The 19,228-nt window shown below is 39.5% G+C and overlaps 1 protein-coding gene across 4 annotated transcripts in view; it reads left to right on the plus strand.

The window, feature by feature from the left end:
* LOC108018805 (UDP-glycosyltransferase family 50 member B3) overlaps positions 1-19,228 on the plus strand; it is a 450,659-nt gene that overhangs the window by 158,169 nt on the left and 273,262 nt on the right. Inside the window, exon 3 of one of the 4 annotated variants that reach the window (XM_070998423.1) lies at positions 10,015-10,158. The exons of the other annotated variants lie outside the window; for them this stretch is intronic. The gene's annotated coding sequence lies outside the window, so the exon portion shown is untranslated. The remainder of the gene's footprint in view (positions 1-10,014; positions 10,159-19,228) is intronic. 4 annotated transcript variants of the gene reach the window in all.

A 19,228-nucleotide genomic window follows, 5' to 3' on the forward strand; every position in this document is an offset into this window, starting at 1 on the left:
GGGCCTTAGAGTGGGCGTGGCACTCTGCTGAAACAAACTTGCGCCGCGTAAGAAGCTCAGGAATCTGCATGCCAAATCTCAATAGCCTAGCTCTTATAGTTTCCGAGACCTCAGCGTTCATCCGGACATACAGAGAGACGGACAGACGGACATGGCTAGATCGACTCGGCTAATGATCCTGATCAAGAATATAAATACTTTATAGGGTGGGAAACGCTTCCTTCTGCCTGTTACATACTTTCCACGAATCTAGTATACCATTTTACTCTACGAGTGACGGGTATAATGAGTGTTGATGATGATAACAATAGTTTTTAAAATAATATTTAGAAACTGCCCAAAGAAGGATGATGGTAGTTCCTGGTAGAATTGGACCCCTAGATCACTAATAAAAACACAAAAATGTTTTAAATGGATTAGTTTGTTTTTAAGACTTTGTAAAGAACATTTTTTTGGTATCTCCGTGTTTTCAGGTATATCCCAAGCTGCTCTTTACCAATGTTCGTACCCAAAGATACTCAACATAACCACACCCAACAAATCAGGCAGTAGCCAAGGTGGGAACAGTACCAGGCGCTCAGTAGTACTCACTGCAGATGAGAATTGCTGATCAGCATGTTACATGTCGCACTTACTCACCGTCTCACCGACTCAACGGCACACTGACCCGCCAATGCAGTCAGCACATGTTGCAGTGTCAGTACCAGGCGCTCAGTAGCACCCACTGCATATGAGAATTGCAGATCACCGTCTCACCGACTCAACGGCAGACTGACGCGCCAGTGCAGTCGGCACATGTTTCAGTGTCAACCGAACCGACTACATAAACTGCTACGTAATCAAAACTCCCTGACCTACCTATCTACTTTACAGTATAGCTTAACCCACTAATCATTACACTAAACTTCCGTGTTCCAAGTAGTATATAAACATGTACCAAATGAAGAATAAATCAGTTATCAAAACACCTCATAACTCCATGGTTCTACCTCCTACCTCTGGGAATAAGGCTTGTAATACACTATCTCAACTAGCAGCTTACCACGTTAGCTTACACTCAGCGCAACTCCAGCATCGCCTGTGGTCCGACATCGCAGTTACCATTGCCGCGACGCGATCGTTTTGCCATGTGCTCATTATCCCCTTGTCCCGCGGTGTGACCCAGAAGTGTCTACTTCGGTTAGGCACAAACAGGCGTTGTATTAAAAGAATGTGAAAAGTATATAAGCGAAACATCCCAATCTGTAATGTCAGACGAGATGTATGATTTAAAGTAATCCTTTAATGTTCTGCGGCTTTTTTTCTACTCACAAAGTCTTATGTTGGTAATGGTAGCTGTTATGTTTTCAATGTGTATATACACTTGGCCCTCGCTTAACACGGGGCTTACGTTCCTAGAAATCCTCGTGTTAAGCGAAATCGTGTTAAGCGAAACATAGATTCAGTACAAAATAAGGAGTTTCGTTCTTAAAATTCAAAATTGGCAGCAAAAGAAATTTTGTCAAAGTTTCATACAATTGTTTAAAATTAGCCAAAAGTTATTATGTATATGCCTTTAATAAATGCATAATGTTGGGGCGGGGTGGCTTGATCGTTGAAGCCCCAAGATCGAATGGTACCCAAAAACCACGGGAGTATTTTGGGGTATTTTACGCGACGTGCGTAAATGTTTATTAGTACACTTTGAAACATGAACTGCTTAAGCCTAACTATACTTAAGCGCTCCAGAGCAGAGCGGATACTTAGGGGAGAGAGGGAGAGGGAGAGCGGACGGCAGTGCGAGCGCGCGAGATGTAGACATCTGGATAAAACTGCCGCTCGACACTGCCTCCTGAAATTCAACGCCCTTTTGACGTAAACACATAACATTCAAACTTTCTAAATAAAAAGTTGGTATTAAATTAAAAAAGTTTTTGTAAACAATTAATTAACAGCTTCAACTTTATAGAAACTTAAAAATGTTAAAAAGTAAGGAGATCATATGTTTCTATTCATAGAAAGCCAGTCATATGCTTAAGCCAGTTTGTTTTAACATGTTTTCTTTTTTGGTGACTCCTTATCAAAAAAAATCAGTTATTTTCGATTGCAATCGTGTAAGAACTAGGTTTTTAGCGTGTTAAAAGGGGGATGGGAGCAAATTTGTAACGGTGTAAGACCGAGTTAGTGCTAAAAGAGTCCGTGCTAAGCGAGGGCCAAGTGTATTTGCATAAATCGTTGATAATTGAATTCGTATATTTAGTTCCCATATCTGTAATGAACGTCTTTATTGCACCGTACTTTCGATTAATTTCTAGCTTTCTGTCATATTTTTCCAATAATAATGTCTTTTTATTTTTGCTAGCAATTAAGTTATTCCTGTATGTTCTTCATGTATTCAACATCGCGTACTGTAGACAGTGGAAGCTATCTTTATGTTTTATTTTATATATTGTGGTCTTGCATGATTATCAAAACAAAATCTTATTTATATTTTTTAAAAAATGAGCGGCCGAGACGGACTTTCGTGGTATGGGCGATTGTGAGCGTTTGAGTGGGCATTCTGCTAAAAGAAGCTCAAGAATCTACATGCCATATCCCAACATTTTAGCTTTTATAGTTTACGAGATCTCAGCGTTCATAAGGACAGACGGATCGACTCGGCTGGTGATCCTCATCAAGAATATATATTCTTAATATGAGTAACAGGTATAACAATTACTTCGCTTCGGCTGCGAAGAAATTTTTCTAATTTCTCATACTGATTTTCAAGCTAGATCAATGCTTTTGAGAAAAATTTTGCATGGCATATGGACAGATAAGAAACGACAATACATATATAAGTAATAGCTTCGTCGCGTTCACAGCTGCAACATGGAAATGGCCGGGTTAGGTTCCATCGCATGTTATCGGAAATCTGGGGTCGTAGAACCAATCAAGAACCGCTAACTCTGGTTTGGCCATCAGCTTTCAGCCAGACGAAACTTTTAAATGGCTTTAATAAGGCGTCTTAAGTTACTCCGGACAAATAAGGCGAAGGGTAACTGTTCGGTGGCCTCGAGAGACGAGAGCGCCGGTATGTCGTGAGCGAGAGAATAACGGTAGATCGCCGCTCTCTGGACCTAAGTGTGGTGCCGTGCGCAAAGGTCGAACGGTAAAACCGCGGAACTTGGATCCTGGTGTGGTGTTGTGCGCAGTGGGCGAAAAGAAGAAGCCGAGGATGAACGGTACCAGCAGCCACACATAAGCGGGCACAGCGCAGGAAGCGGGATCAGTCCTCCAGAATCAGAACGTGAGTGTATAACGTCAAGCAATCCAGAGTGAAGGAGATACAGCCATTAATGTCAGCAAGACGCAAGATCGCTAAGTAGAGACGTTCGGGACAGCATATGTCTCCGAACTGAGACGCACGTAGCTGAGGTCCTCAAAGGCAAATACACGGCTAGGTTGAGTGGAGACTCGGTCGACTGTTGCAAGAACTACTCTGGCTACGTCGGACGGTTGCCCGAATAGTTCAGTAGGAATTGAGCGGGCGCAGCATCTTAACGAGAAACCGTTAGGCATGGGACGAGTGTCCTGACTATCCTGACGTGGTATTGGTGGTCTGTGGCACCCTACGGTTGTCTGGAAAGCGCATCCATTGGCTTCCTTGAGTCCGAGAGCCCCTGGCTACGTCGGACGATTGCCCCAATAGCCAAGAAGAACTTTTGTTGGCGTACCGCCGGAAGCCTGAGAGCCCGAGACACAGTTACGCAAGACATCTCAGTGCAGGACCATCGCAAAGCAGGCTTAGGTGGACGAATCTCTACAATTGGGTTTGATCGAAGATCCCTTACAGCTCACCCATAGTGATGGTGAAGAAATAAACAGCAAAAAACGGCAAAGGCGCGATTCTGGCCCAGGATACGGAAAACTGCGAAAAGGTGATTTCGAACTCCAGTCGAAGCCTAAACAGAGCTGAGAGAAACTAATCGACAATGGAGAAAAAGTGCTTAGCCATTGTTTGGGCAATACGTAAACTAAAGCCCTACCTGGTAGGATACCACTTCAAGGGGTAAAGATCACATGGCATCAAAGTGGCTAAGCAGCATTAAAAGCCCGTCAGGAAGAATCGCCAGATGGGCCCTACAGCTGCAACAGTACCGCTTTGAGTTTTGGTACAGAACGGAGTTATACTTGGTAGCCGACGCTCTGTCCAGACAGCCAGTGCCGGAAACCCTTCGCAGAGCGAAAAAGTCTGTGTCGAATAAAGAGTGCAACTGGATCAGGGACATGCGTGAGAAGATAAGGACGCAGCTGCATAAATTCAGTTGCGTAAAATTCAAACTTAACCAGACGCGGGAAAAATGCTGACACAAGTCCCAGAAGTGCCATAGGCAACAGTGTGCGCAGACATTGTCGGACCAATGCCAAGATCGAAGCATGGGAACCTGATGCTTTTGGTGGTGCCACTACGTACAGCGACAGCGGAAACTTTTTAGAAGGCATTTAGAGAATGCATAATATCAAGATTCGGGGTCCCGGAAGTACTAATCACAGATTACGGGATGCAATTTGCAAGTCGAGCTTTTAAGAAGTTCCTAGGCAATAAAGGAATAAAGCAACAGTTCACGGCACCCTATACACCCCAAGAAAATCCGAAAAATTGCGCCATCCGGACTGTAAAAGCAAGGCCAGATAAAACCAGAGAAACTGGGACGAATGGTGGCCAGAGATTATGTTGGCTGTCAACTCAACCGTATTCGAGCACCACGAAAGGGACCAAGAGTAGTTTAGTCCAGACAAGGCGATCGGTCATGTGGTCGTTCGGCGTGTAAAGAACCAGCAAGGTCCAGCGTGAATGGGCAACCATTTAATCGTCAGGCCAAAGCCGGAGTTAACGGAGCATGCTACACACAGACCAGAACTCTGTTCGTTAAAACACAAACCAAACGCACTATGGAAAAGGACAACCAGAAGCCGTTTAGTAGTCAGGCCGAAGCCGCCGTCAACGGAAGGAATAGGGAAACAGACAAGGGGACTGGTCATGTGGTCCTCCGGCGCATGAAGACCCAGCAAATCCAAGTATGCATAGGCAGCGGCAACCGTTTTATCGTCAGCCCAAAGCCGGAGCCAACGAAACACGCCACACAGGTCAGGACTATGGTCCGTCAAGACGCTTAAAAGAATACGATTACAGGAAGCCATTTAATCGTCAGGCCACAGCCGGAGTCAACGGAAGGGAGAGGTGAAAAGAAGACCAATCATGTATTCGTCTAGTACATGTAGAACCAGCAGAATCCCGGTGTGCAAGTTATCCAGCTCATGATTCCAGCCTCCTTGCCCAATTTATAAACAAATTCGTCATACACAATTCTTAGATGAGAACGCTTTCCAGCTCGAGCGCCCAGCCACCTTACCCAAGTCGTAAACAATTTCTTATAAACAATTCTTAGCTGGGATCCCCTTACTCAGCGTTCCCACAGAATCCCAGTTAGCTCCCCCACTTCAATCGAAGTTCATTATTAAGATTCAATTGCGCAGCAGTCCTCCTAACATAAACTAAGCTGGGTCCAGCTACTGTAAACACAAGCATCCGGTCAACACCCGGCGAGCCCCAAAACTGCAGCGTAATCCGTTTGGCAATTGAGCAGAGAATTTGATCATCCGATTTCCCGACTCTCTTGAGTCCAACCCTTGTCCAACTCTTAATGAGTTCCCCAATTCTCTTAAGCCGAGGTTTGTTTATCAGATAATCGGCCCTTGGCCAGGCAGTCCGTTTTTGAATCCGAGAAGATCCGTTCAATAAGAAAATAATTGTGAACAGTTGAATAAAAGTCGATACTAAGGAAATGTTGTGATTAAAAAATAAAAATACATTTGTTTTAAATAATTCACGAGTGAAATTATTAATTTGCATGGGCAGCGGCAACCGTTTATTCGTCAGGCCAAAACTGGAGTCAACGGAACATGTCACACACAGACCAGAACTCTGTTCAGTCGAACTGCTACTGAAGTGACCGTCGGAAACACCCGGCTCTAGGGATGCAGGAGGCAATGGCAGGACGTTTCATTGTAAGACAAACGCCGGAGTCAACGACCCAGAAGCCAAGCCGCTGACATTTGCATATAGACGTAGACGAAGCGGGCAAGCCGGATTGAAATACCACCTTTCTGTGCCAGAAGCCACTCGTCATCCAAAGAAAGGGGGGAGACAGTACAGCTCAATAGCTGTACTGTAGCCTGCCGGACAATTAAGCGGACAGAGACGCGCACTCAAATAAACATATTATTTTGGCATTAGCTGAAAGAGTAGAGCTCAAAGAGAATTAAGACAGGTCCGCATCGAATGCCAACTCACCACATCTAAGCGAACACACTTACCATGTCATTTTGCCAATTCTCCATGTGTATAGGGAAGGGGTCGCCTCAATAGGTGGTCGATTGGCAGTGGGCACAAAAATACTGGAAATCTCGCACTACGGAGGGTCACACTATTGCGTCGGTCAGTTGGCAACACCGCCTTTCAGAGAATTTCACGCACCCGATGCCGATTATAAAGCTTTAGTGTGACCAGAGGAGTGGAAGGAAAAGAACACAGATCCGCGAACCGTGAGGAAATTAACTGGAGCGGGGGTATTTAAATAAATTTAAATTTTAAAATTATATCTCGGCACAGTGAAGCTCATCTGCGAGCTGTTGGCCGTCGTGGGAAGGATCGCAAGGCTACAAGGATACACAGGATAACGGCCGCAGAGGAGAAACAAGAGGAATACTTTCGGGAAAAATTTGAAGGTGGAAATGGGTCAAGAGGAAGAGCGAGAGGACTCAAAGGCTGCAAGGATACACAGGACAACAGACGGGAAGAAGGAACGAGCATATTTTCGTGAATGTGAAGAGTTAAGTTACTCCGCACAAATACGGCCAAGGGTATCTGTACCAGATGCTAAATACGCAGTAAATTTGCGTAGTAACGGCACTGCGGGAAAGAGAGTTTGGAGAATGCAGTTAGAAAGAGTTTGGAAAGAACAAGAAAAGAGAGTTCAGAGAGTACGAGGAAAGAGAGTTTGGAAAGTACGGTGCGCCGGCATTCTGTGAGCGAAGGAATAACGGTAGATCGACGCACTTTGAACCTTAGTGTAGTGCCGTACGCAGAGGTCGAAAGCTCGAACGGCGGACATTGGATCCTGGCGTGGTACCGAGGATGAACGGTACCAGCAGCCACACATAAGCGGCATAACGACGTAAAGCAGGTCAAGGAGATACAGCCATTAATGTCAGCGAGACGCAAGATCGCTAAGTCGAGACGTTCGGGACAGCATAAGTCTTCGAACTGAGACGCAGGTAGCTGAGGTCGTCAAAGACAAGTACACGGCTAAGTTGAGTGGAGTCTTAGTCGACTGTTGCAAGGACTACTCTAGCTACGTCGGACGGTTAAACGGGCGTAGCATCTCAACGAGAAACCGTAAGGTTCGGGAGGAGTGTCCTGCCGATCCTGACGTGGTGTTGATGGTCTGTGGCGCACAACGCTTGTCTGGAAAGCGCAGCCATTAGACACTTTGAGTTCGGTATAGGAGGCAAATCCCACCCGTCCCGACGTGGAGTTAATTGGTTTGGAAAGCGCATCGATTGGTCCGCGATCGAGACCCGAAAGACTGTTGCGTGGACTCACCTGACTACGTTGGATGGTTGCCCGAATAGCCGAGCAAGAATTGTGCAGACGTATCGCCGGAAGTTTGAAAGCCCGAGCTCCAGTTACGCTAGAGATCTCAGCGCAGGGGCATTGCAATGCAGGGGCATCGCATAGCTGGAGCACTCGTAGAGTAAAAGGGTGTACTAGATGCGTCGGATGATTAAGTTATTATCAAATTAATGTATAACAGGAATATTTATGTCTTGATGTCAATAATGATCCATTTAAAAGTCAAGTTAAAAATCAAAATTTTTTTATGAAGTCCACTCCCAATATGCCGTCACAAGGTATTGGGAAGTCATTGTTTACTACTTGGAAATTAAAAAGTATTATAAATGTTCTTGTTTTAAATTTCTACTATAGTTAAACCTTCAGATTCAAGAGTACCTGCTCCTATCCCAGACATTGTTATTGCGTTTGTTTTATATATTTCATCAAATTTATCAAAATGCATTTTTGAAATGTTTATGTCTAAGCCTGTACCTATTAAAAGCGTAAAGGTGTTTTCGTGTTATAATTTTGAATGTGTATATAGACATTAAGACTGGCATTTATTTTATATATTTTGGACTTTTTAGACTGTTTTTTCTTAACGGAACTATTTTGTTTTCCGATTGTATCACAATAGTTCTTACCTGGGCATTTTAGTTGCCTCTAGTGTTATTGTTGTTGCAGTTGATATTGGTCCCTTAACGGTTATTACCTCTATAATGCCCACGACCTCTTTTATTATTACTGGTGTGGTTATTATCATTTTAGTTATAGCCACTATTTTGGAAATAACCGTTGTTTCGGTAAAAGCCATTGTTTTGGTAGTAACCTTTTCCATTTTTTCTACCACAATAATTACCTCTGTAGTTATTACTGCGAGTAGTATGAAAATATGGGTTCTGGGACAAGTAGCATATTAATGGCCCCCGGCCCCCCTCCCCACCTCCTTAACATATGCGGGTTCTAGGACAATTAGAATAATCCAATAAACTTACTGATTTTAATGGACTTTGAAGTCATACAAATGTCTCGATCATGTCCATAAAGAGTATACTTAATTGCCCCCATCGCCCCCACATCGCCATGTGACAATATTTATCATGTATCCTTCCCCTCATTATGTGCAATTAATAGTCACGTGAGGAAGGTGCACGTGAGAAAGGTCGCACAACCGTAGTATCCAAAGGTTGCTATCTTAGAGTAGCAAATCCGATAATGTTGGGGAAAGGTGTGATCACGTTGCCTCATTATCACAGGTGTTGCTGTGCACGTGAGAAAGTTCGCACACCCAAAGTATTCAAAGATGGTTATCTTACAGGAATATGTCCAATCATGTTGGGGAATAATGTTTTTTTATGATTGTAAAACTAAGTTAGAAATCAAAAGAACCCCAATAAAATAAGTCTCACAAGACAATGATTCTCAGAAGTGGAATTTTTTCAAACACACACTTTTGTTTCCGCCCCAGAACGCTTAACTAGTAAATTGTCTAAGATTCTCTCCTTTCTACAAATTGGTTACAAACATGTCATAAAAGGGATTCAAGCTAGAGCTACCCAAACATGCTCACCTGTCCATTACCTGACCGCAATAAAAGGTACACATGCACAAGCCGGAAGACGCACGCTCATTGACAAGCGCAATAAAAGGGACACATGCACAAGCCTGAAGGCGCACGCTCATTGACAAGATCACGCCATCGACCTCACGGCTGACGGCTAGCTCTAATATCCGTACTTCTAATTTTAACTGGAAATAAAAAGTCAGAAGTTTATTTTGTAGTATAATAATACATTTATTCATTTATTTTGGTAATGCGAAAATGTTTTATTAAATATTGAAATTAATTTTCTGGCTTCATTCCGGCGATTTGCAAAGAAAAGGCAGGCGCACGTTTCTGACGTCATTTCTGGATTATTCATGAACATAGTTTTAAATTAAAAAACATTATTTACGGCCCTAGATAGATTTACATATTGACATGAACAGAGCTCGTTAAATCTTAAATTTATGACAATTAGTGTTCTTCTTGAACATTCTGCCAGGGGCCGGTAAGGTGAGGTGTACAGGATATTAATTTGTGAATTATAAAATTAGTGGACTTTTTTTTTTTATTCGATATATTTATTTATTTGCTTTTAACTTATTATAAGACACCATTAATCCGAGTCTTAAAGAAGCATGTCCGGAAATGTGATGAAAATGCAAATCTTTTAATTTAATATGATTTTCTTTTAAATATTTAATTTCTTTATTTAGGGGTGCAATCTCAACAGTATGATTAATAAGTTCAATTTCAATGGGTCCCAAAAATACCTTGGGGATTTGATCAATATCTCCTACATACGATGATGATAATGCTTCTTCACTTTCAGATTGAATATTATGATGGGCAATCAAAATCCTATCATCCGTTCTAGCAGTACAATCTGACGCACTACTTAGAATACCTTGCGTTGGCAAATCAAGTACCTGAATTTGTGCATTCGTACACTGTACTCTTGTCTTGGATTTAAAAGGTACCTTAAACAGCCAACTACTTTTCTTTTCTAGCTCTGTCAAATAAGAAGAAGAATCTTTTACTGTATTGTATATACAGTTTGAAAATTTATTTGGCCTAAGTGGTTGTACTTTACAAGAATTGTCATTCGCAGAATTTCAAGGCCAACTTCCCTGGCAAACTCTCTTATTTTGCTGCCATCTGTGACACTTACTTAAAGTTGATTCGGACATTATATGATAAGAATCGATCTCAAAATTATAAATTAAATATTCTGAAGTAATATGAACCATAATCATTCTGTCTTCATTCTGTATTGGTAAAGCAATAATTCTAAATAGCTAAGATGGATGTCTACTAAACAGAGGAATTTTATCATTTATAATTAATTTATTTTCGATAAATAACTCCCTAGCTGTTAATAGCGTATAGAAATCCTTTAGCTCTGTACCTGTCCTTTTCCCTGGAAGAACTAACGTTTCGGAAAGACTACCTTGAATTTTGGTTATCTAATTATACCCGTTACTCGTAGAGTAAAAGGGTATACTAGATTCGTCGGAAAGTATGTAACAGGCAGAAGGGCGGAAGAAGCGTTTCCGACCCCATAAAGTATATATATTCTTGATCAGGATCACTAGCCGAGTCGATCTAGCCATGTCCGTCTGTCCGTCTGTCCGTATGAACGCTGAGATCTCGGAAACTATGAGAGTTACAATACTGGGATTAGGCACGCAGATTCCTGAGATTCCTGCGCAGCGCAAGTTTGTTTCAGTAGAGATTGACTATCGTCAAATTAATAAAAAACAAGGAAGAACGCTATAGTCGAATAACTCGACTATCAGATACCCGTTACTCAGCTAAAGGGGTCAAGGAAAATGGAGATATGCAAGCAGCAAAGCGAGATTAAAATGCGCCACCTACCGGCGGTAGGCAGATTTAAGCATTATGGGCGTTAGAGTGGGCGTGGCAAATTTTTTTTTTGGATCAATCGATAGGTATTGACGAGATCAATACATTTCAGTTAAAATCTTTTATCTAGCATGAAAATTGTGGGCGTCACAGGTTTATGCGGTTTGTGGGCGTTAAAGTGGGCGTGGCAAACTTTTTTTTGGGTCAATCGATAGGTATTGATGAGAACATTACATTTCAGTTAAAATTTGTATTCTAGCATCAAAACTGTAGGAACCACAGTTTTGGGCGGTTTGTGGGCGTTAGAGGGGGCGTGGCACTCTGCTGAAACAAACTAGCGCTGCGTAAGAAGCTCAGGAGTCTTCAATAGCCTAGCTCTTATAGTTTCCAAGATCTCAGCGTTCATCCGGACAGACGGACGCTAGATAGACTCGGCTAGTGATCCTGATCAAGAATATATATACTTTATGGGGTCAGAAACGCTTCCTTCTGCCTGTTACACACTTTCCGAAGAATCTAGTATACCCTTTTACTAACGGGTATAATTACTGTCCGATAAATTTCCACTCCCAAGAATTGATGATATTTTGGATCAACTGGGACGAGCAAAATATTTTTCCTGCCTTGACTTAATGTCAGGATTTCATCAAATTGAACTCGAAAAAAGTTCAAGGGATATAACGTCATTTTCAACGAGCAATGGCTCGTATCGCCGCACGCGATTACGTTTCGGATTAAAAATAGGGCCTAATTCATTTCAAAGAATGATGACTATTGCATTCTCTGGATTAGAACCTTCACAAGCATTCCTTTATATGAATGACTTAATCGTTATAGGTTGTTCCGAGAAACATATGCTTAAAAACTTAACAGACGTTTTTGAGAAATGCAAGAAATACAATCTAAAGTTACATCCAGAAAAATGTTCATTTTTTATGCATGAAGTGACTTTTCTCGGTCATAAATGCACAGATAAAGGAATACTTCCAGACGACAAGAAATATGACGTGAATGAATTACCCTGAGCGGCACGATGCGGACAGCGCTAGACGATTTGTAGCATTTTGCAATTATTATAGACGCTTCATAAAAAATTTCGCCGAGTATTCACGGCACATAACAAGGTTATGTAAAAAGAATGTTCCTTTTGAATGGACAGATGAATTGAAATATTATTGTTTGTAGTTTGTATTTGTATTTTCATTTAGTTTTATTTTTGGGTTTATTTGGAGCAGCAATGGTGCCGCTCCAACGATCGAAGAGTCTCTGATTTTTACAATATTCTTTAAGTCTAATTAAGGCTAAGTCTCGTAGCTGCGCTGCTCGCAGGCGGCGGCAGAGAGACGGCTATGTACCTATATACTTATGTATAAAGGAATGTACTTATATATATTGCTATGCGCTCTCGAGTGGAGGCGCGAGGGGTTCGTTGCAATTGTGCCGACGCTAGCACTTTCTGTGTGCGGGCTAAGCCATAGCGATCGGTTCATATTTCGGCCACTTAGGGGACTTTAAAATATGTAAACACTGCAACAAAGTGTTACAGTGCTTACCCTTTAAGTACTTTCGGTACAGTGGGTATTCAATGTATTTGCATACTACATCTCCCTCCTTTTGAAAAATAACGTAATATAATGAAGTTATTTTTATAGTAAAAATTTTAAATTAATACACTTTTTTTTTTGTATTATTATTATTTTTTTTGTATTTTGTTATTAGAATCAAAGAAAATGAAATTATTAAGAGAATATGTATATTTATTTATCTATGTATGTGTGTCTTTTTATGGCCATACTAAGTGAAATTTATGAAATAAAGATTTTTAATCTATCCTTATGAACTGTTTGTTTCTTTTGTTTATTATTTGTTATGACTATGTTATCTTTATCTCCTATTTCCGTTACTATATACGGACCTGTATATTTAGGATCTAACTTATGACCTGTCTCGTTTTTTAATAAAACTTGGTCACCTACTGATATATCTATATCCCTTGCTTTATGATCGTATAGTAGTTTATTTCTATTCTTATTTGCTTCTAACATAACTCTAGCTCTTTTATAGGCTACTTCTAATCTATACTTACTCTCCTTAGCATAGTCATCTATATTATATAGTGCTTCTACACTATCTATGCCATTAAAATGTTTTGGTAAATTACTTGTTTTACTGAATACTAGCTCATATGGACAATAAGTATGTGCCATAGAGGGGGTCGTGTTGAAACAAAAGACAAAATATTGAAGCCATACGTCCCAATCAGTTTTATCAACAGATATGTAAGATCGAATGTACTCATTGAAAGTTCTATGACTTCTTTCTATTGTTCCAACTGTCTGGTGGTGGTGTGCTGTGGATGTAATATTTTCAATATTTAAATATTTGCACAAATCGTCTATAATTGAATTCTTATATTCTGTTCCCATGTCCGTAATGAACGTCTTCATTGGACCGTACTTCAGGATAAAAGATTCAAATATTGCTTTAGCGACAGTATTAGCATTTTTATTCGGAACAGGTATGGCAACTAAATACTTAGTTAAGTCACATATTAAAGTGACTGCATACTCATTGCCATTTTCTGATTTTGGTAGTGGACCAATAGTATCCACTATCACTCTGTCGAAAGCATTTATTGGTGTGTCAGTAATTGTTAAAGGGGTCTTTGTGTGTTTAGTTATTTTGGCTTTCTGGCATTTTTGACATTTTCTTACGTACTCAGTTATATCTTTAGACATATTTTTCCAGTAATAGTGTCTTTTTACTTTGGCCAAAGTTTTTGATATGCCAGTATGACCTCCTTGAATTGGATCGTCATGAAATGTAGACAAAATTGCTTCTTTTTCTTTTAAATTTGCTATTTGGGTCACCGGGTTGAGTAGCGCTACTCTTAATGTTTTCAAGATTTTATTGCCCATTAATTTGAAATTATCTATTGAAGTATGTTCAAAGATATTTTCCCACGGTGCCACTTTGAGTTGGCTGATTTTATGTATACCGTCTTGCATTTCAAGCCTTTGGAAAAATTGATCTAAGTCAATAACTCCATTAGTATATAAATCGCTGACATCATATCTTGCAGTAATTTTTTTTGCCTTGTTTAAATACACATAACGTATTTTTTATCTGCAAGGTCACTACTTTACGTACTTCATCATTGTTTATGACGTCGTATACGTTGGGCTTAGAAGCTTTATTTAAGGATTGCATAGGCAATTCTTGTTCTTGATTTTCCGCGCGGAATTTTTGTCTATTTTGATATCTAGTAGTGACTTTCAATATATTTCCAGTTATATTTTGTAGATCTTTGATGGTTATCCTTGATAACGCATCGGCTACATAATTATCTTTTCCCTTTAAATATTCGACTGTAAAGTCGTATTCTTCTAGTTCGAGCCTCATACGTGTCAGTTTAGAACTGGGATTGATCATTGAGAAAAGCTATGTTAAAGGTCTATGGTCTGTTTTTATTAAGGTCTATGGTCTGTTTTTATTAAGAAATGTTTTCCATATATATATGGTCTAAAATGTAATATCGCCCAATGAATTGCAGCTAATTCCTGCTCAGTAGTACATTTGTTACTTTCACCTTTTGTAAATGCTCTTGATGCGTATGCAATGGGAAGTTGGAGACCATTGTGGTTTTGAGTTAAAACCGCTCCACATGCTTGCTTACTTGCATCTGTTATTATACAGAATTCTTTAGTGAAATCTGGATATTGTAGCAATGTAGGTTCCATAAGTTTTGTTTTTAAATATTGAAATGCATTTTCACACTCATCCGTCCATTTAAAAGGAACATTCTTTTTACATAATCTTGTTATGTGCCGTGAATAGTCGGCGAAATTTTTTATAAAACGTCTATAATAGTTACAGAATGCTACGAAACGTCTAGCACTGTCCGCGTCGTGCGGAACTGGGTAGTTCATAATGACATCGTATTTCTTGTCATCTGGAAGTATTCCTTTATCAGTGCATTTATGACCTAGAAAAGTCACTTCATGCATAAAAAATGAACATTTTTCTGGATGTAACTTTAGGTTGTATTTCCTACATTTCTCAAAAACATCTGTTAAGTTCTTAAGCATATGTTTTTCGGAACAACCAATTACAATTAAGTCATCCATATAAAGGAATGCTTGAGAAGGTTCTAGACCAGAGAACGCAATAGTCATCATTCTCTGAAACGAATTAGGAGCTATTTTTAATCCGAAGGGTAATCGCGTGAAGCGATATGAGCCGTTGCTCGTTGAAAAAGACGTTATATCTCTTGAACCTTTTTCTAGTTCAATTTGATGGAATCCTGACATTAAGTCAAGACATGAAAAGTATTTAGCTCGACCTAGTTGATTTAAAATATCATCAATTCTAGGTAATGGGAATTTATCAGAAAGTAATTTTTTATTAATTTGGCGGTAGTCAATTACTAATCGCCATTTCTTTACATTTGACCCGGGGGATGATTTCTTAGGAACAAGTAACAATGGGCTATTATATTCGGATACTGACGGTTCGACAATCCCGTCAGAGATTAATTTTCCTACTTGCTTTTGTATTTCGTTCTCCTGACTATGTGGGCTTCGATAGTTCTTTATATAGACTGGTTCATCATCTTTTAATCTCAGTCTTTGTTTATAAAAATTATTTGTGGTTATTGATTCGGTTTCCAATCCGAATATATCGCTATACTGGGTGCATAAGCTAGAAAGCTGTGACTTGAACTGTGTAGGGAAGTTTTTTGAAAGTTGTGATAGTACGGATTTTTTTCTATTGTCTGGATTTGTGTTGACTACATCGTAGTTCGAAAGTGGTTCATATGTTAGGTTATCTGTACTGACTACTTGGTCGGTATTTGTTGTGTTTATTAGCATTATGAAGGCATTATTGGATGTTGCTATGGTATTTGCAACGTAAATACCATACTGAAATTCCTGATTTGGAATTAATACACTGTCTTCTTTTGAATTAAGTTCAATTTTCCGAATAACTTGGGATCTTGCTGGCAGAAGTATTGAATTATTGCCAGCACTATGAGCTATTGGTACATTAATTGGAAATTTTAAATTATTGGGTCTAATTATAAGCCAATCTTCAGATGGCTTGAAGTCTAATTGACAGTTGTATTTTTTAATAAAGTCGATGCCTTATATTCCATCGCATGGAATAGGGAAATGTGAATTTACGATATGAAAATCGTGTGGAATTATGTATTTAGTTGTCTGTATCTCTATAGAAACTAAACCTTGGGATTTGGTTATTTCGTTACTTATGCCTTTTATGTCTCTGATGTAATCATCTTGGATGTTTTGGAAGTTATCCGAAGTTTCTTTTAAAATGGAAATGTCTGCACCTGTGTCTATTAAAAAGATAAGTTCTTTTCCAGTAGCTACATTGAAAAATGAAACGAATATATTTTGGCTGAGATTAATAGTGTGAACTCTGACTTCTTTTATTGTTGAGTATTTAAAGGGCTTTGGGAGTTTTCTGATGTGTTTTGGTTAGTATTTTGGGTAATTCTGACATTGCTTTGGCTATTGCCATTGTGGCCTCGGTTCGAGTTACTACCACCTCTATAGTTTCCTCTATATTGGCCTCGTCCTCCATTGTTATTTTGGTAATTGTTGTTATAGTTATTGTTGTTGTAGTTATTGTTGTTGTAGTTATTGTGATTACCACGAAAATTACCTCTATAATTTCCACGGCCGCGATTTGAGCCGCGCTGTGGATAGTTCTTGAAATATAGGACGGTGTTTGACTGTCCAGTTGCTTCAGTGCAACTATTGACAAATTTGGAAACGGCATCGTTCATAGTACTAAAGGTGCCAGCTTGCATGACAAGTTTTACCTTATCGATTGTGCAATTTTTAGTCATTGCTTTGACTGCATGCTGCGTGGAATAACTTCTGGCTAGCTCTAAAGATAAACCATCTGTTATATATGCACCTTCTAAGGCTTTCGTCATCTGCTCAATTTCTTGTGTGTATTGGCTAGCAGTTTTATTGCGCTGCTGTAGGTTCATCAGCTTCGCTGATAATACTTCAACAGTTTCGCCTTTGGCGTTGCCTCTTAGTCTGGAAATCACTTCAGTAATTGTTGTTTCATTACCGATTAGATTTCTGGCGACACCTTTTAGCTTTGTTTTAATTATGGAAACAGCTAATTCTTCGTGCTCGCCTTTTATTGATTATATTATTTGTAAAGCATCAATGAAACTTGTTAAATTTTCAGCCTTACCATCAAAAACTGGTATAAGCTTGGATGCTGTATTAATAAAGTCAATATTTGATTGTGCCATTGTGATAGAGTTACTTATTTTGTTTTCTATTACACTTGAAGTATCTGAATCTGTTGAATTGTCCAGATCAGTGTATACCGCCGGAATAGTAAGATTATTTAAATCTTCATCTTCTATTTTGAGGTTTACTTCGGGAAGCTCTTCTGACTCCGATTCGTTCGTTTCTGTTGATTCCGGGTCAGGTGCAGTGTCAACTTCTATTGGAGTGTTTAGAACGGTTGGTACCGATAATTCTAAACTGAACTTTTGTTTAACAAATATTAAATTAGATCGTAGTCGTATCAAAAGTTTCGATACCTGTGACCAATGATTTTGAGTTAATCTTTCCCTGTGATCATGTATTAGCATTCGCGCTTCATTAAAGCACTCTACTAATATTTCAACATGCTTCCTAACCGTGTTCTTTTGGATAGGTCTATTCTGGGTTAGTGACTTGTGTGATCTGTCAAAATTAGTTTTAGTGTTTGCTAATTCCTCGTACAATTTGTTCCATTCCATGCCTTTAGTTTAGCCATACTTTGTAAGAAGAATATATTGAAATATTTTTATATTTTTTTTTTATTTCATTTTCTTAGATTTTAGGTGTTAACATTTATGTGTAATCACTGTTGTTTGTGCTGTTTTTTTTTTTTATTTATTTGTTTTGATGCTTATATTTTATCCAGGTCATTTCCCTGGCTCATATACCTTTTTCTCAGACATTTATTATGCATCTTGTAAATTTTGTAAAAGAAAGTGGTGCACATGATAACAACAATGATTATCAAGAGTATATGTACCCAATATAGATTGATGTTGCTAGATTCTACCTTATTGATGACATTGGCAGTGGAATCCACTGTTTTTATGTCCAAAGTCATTTTGGTGGGTTTTGCATATACTTGTATTTTATGTGTATAAAGTGTTTTATTAAAATTATTATGATCTTCTCTTGAAAATTTACTTATCGCATTACTGCGCATTTAAATTAACAAACTTCCTACCTAGTTTTTTGCGCATTTAAATTAACAAACTTCCTACCTAGTTTTTTGCATAGCTTTACGGGCTACACGTCTAATCGGGCAGAAAAAGTTCCGCTCAATTTTACAAAATATTATATTATATAAAAAAAATATGCATCGTAGTGCAATCAAAAAAATTATGCAACGCAGTGCATGGGTAAAAAAAAATTTGCTTTCAGCTTAGTTGGATTCTTTTTCTTTCTTCTACGTCAGCTGGTCGTCGCCAGTTTGGCTACGCTGACGTTCCTTCGAAGGCGCAGGTGGCGGTCGTGCCTCCCACGCTTGATAACTGCTGCAGCTGTCCTGGGCCTATTGGCTCAGGCGGTACCGGCGCTGGTCTTCGCACTGGTCTTCGGCTTCATGCATGCGGAATTGCATGCCGCAGAGTTGAGAGGTCCGGGGCAGTCGGTCGGGCAGACTTGTGGTTGTTTCGGCAGTGGCTTGGGAATATTTGGTTTCGTTATTAGTTTTTTATTTATAACTTGTATTTGATTTTCTGAGTGAGTTGTGACTTGTGGTACTCTATTTTGGAGGGTTTCCTTTAAAAATTCAAGCTCGTTGTAAAGTTTTTGCGCTGTGCGGGCGGTGTTGGTTGAGCAAATAGCAGCCATTTTAGGCGGGCTATTCTTTTGTTAATTTTCTTCTTCTGACCTCCACGTACCATAACGCACACTCTACTCACTCAGACGGGTTATTTTTTTTTAGTATATCCTCCATGTATTATCTTCCTGATCCGCTGCTCCTTGTGACTCTAGTCACGGTCGCCATGAAATATTATTGTTTGTAGTTTGTATTTGTATTTTTATTTAGTTTTATTTTTGGGTTTATTTGGAGCAGCAATGGTGCCGCTCCAACGATCGAAGAGTCTCTGATTTTTACAATAT

The sequence above is a fragment of the Drosophila suzukii genome (genome assembly GCF_043229965.1).
Source record: "Drosophila suzukii chromosome 2 unlocalized genomic scaffold, CBGP_Dsuzu_IsoJpt1.0 scf_2c, whole genome shotgun sequence".
Lineage (NCBI taxonomy): Eukaryota > Metazoa > Arthropoda > Insecta > Diptera > Drosophilidae > Drosophila > Drosophila suzukii.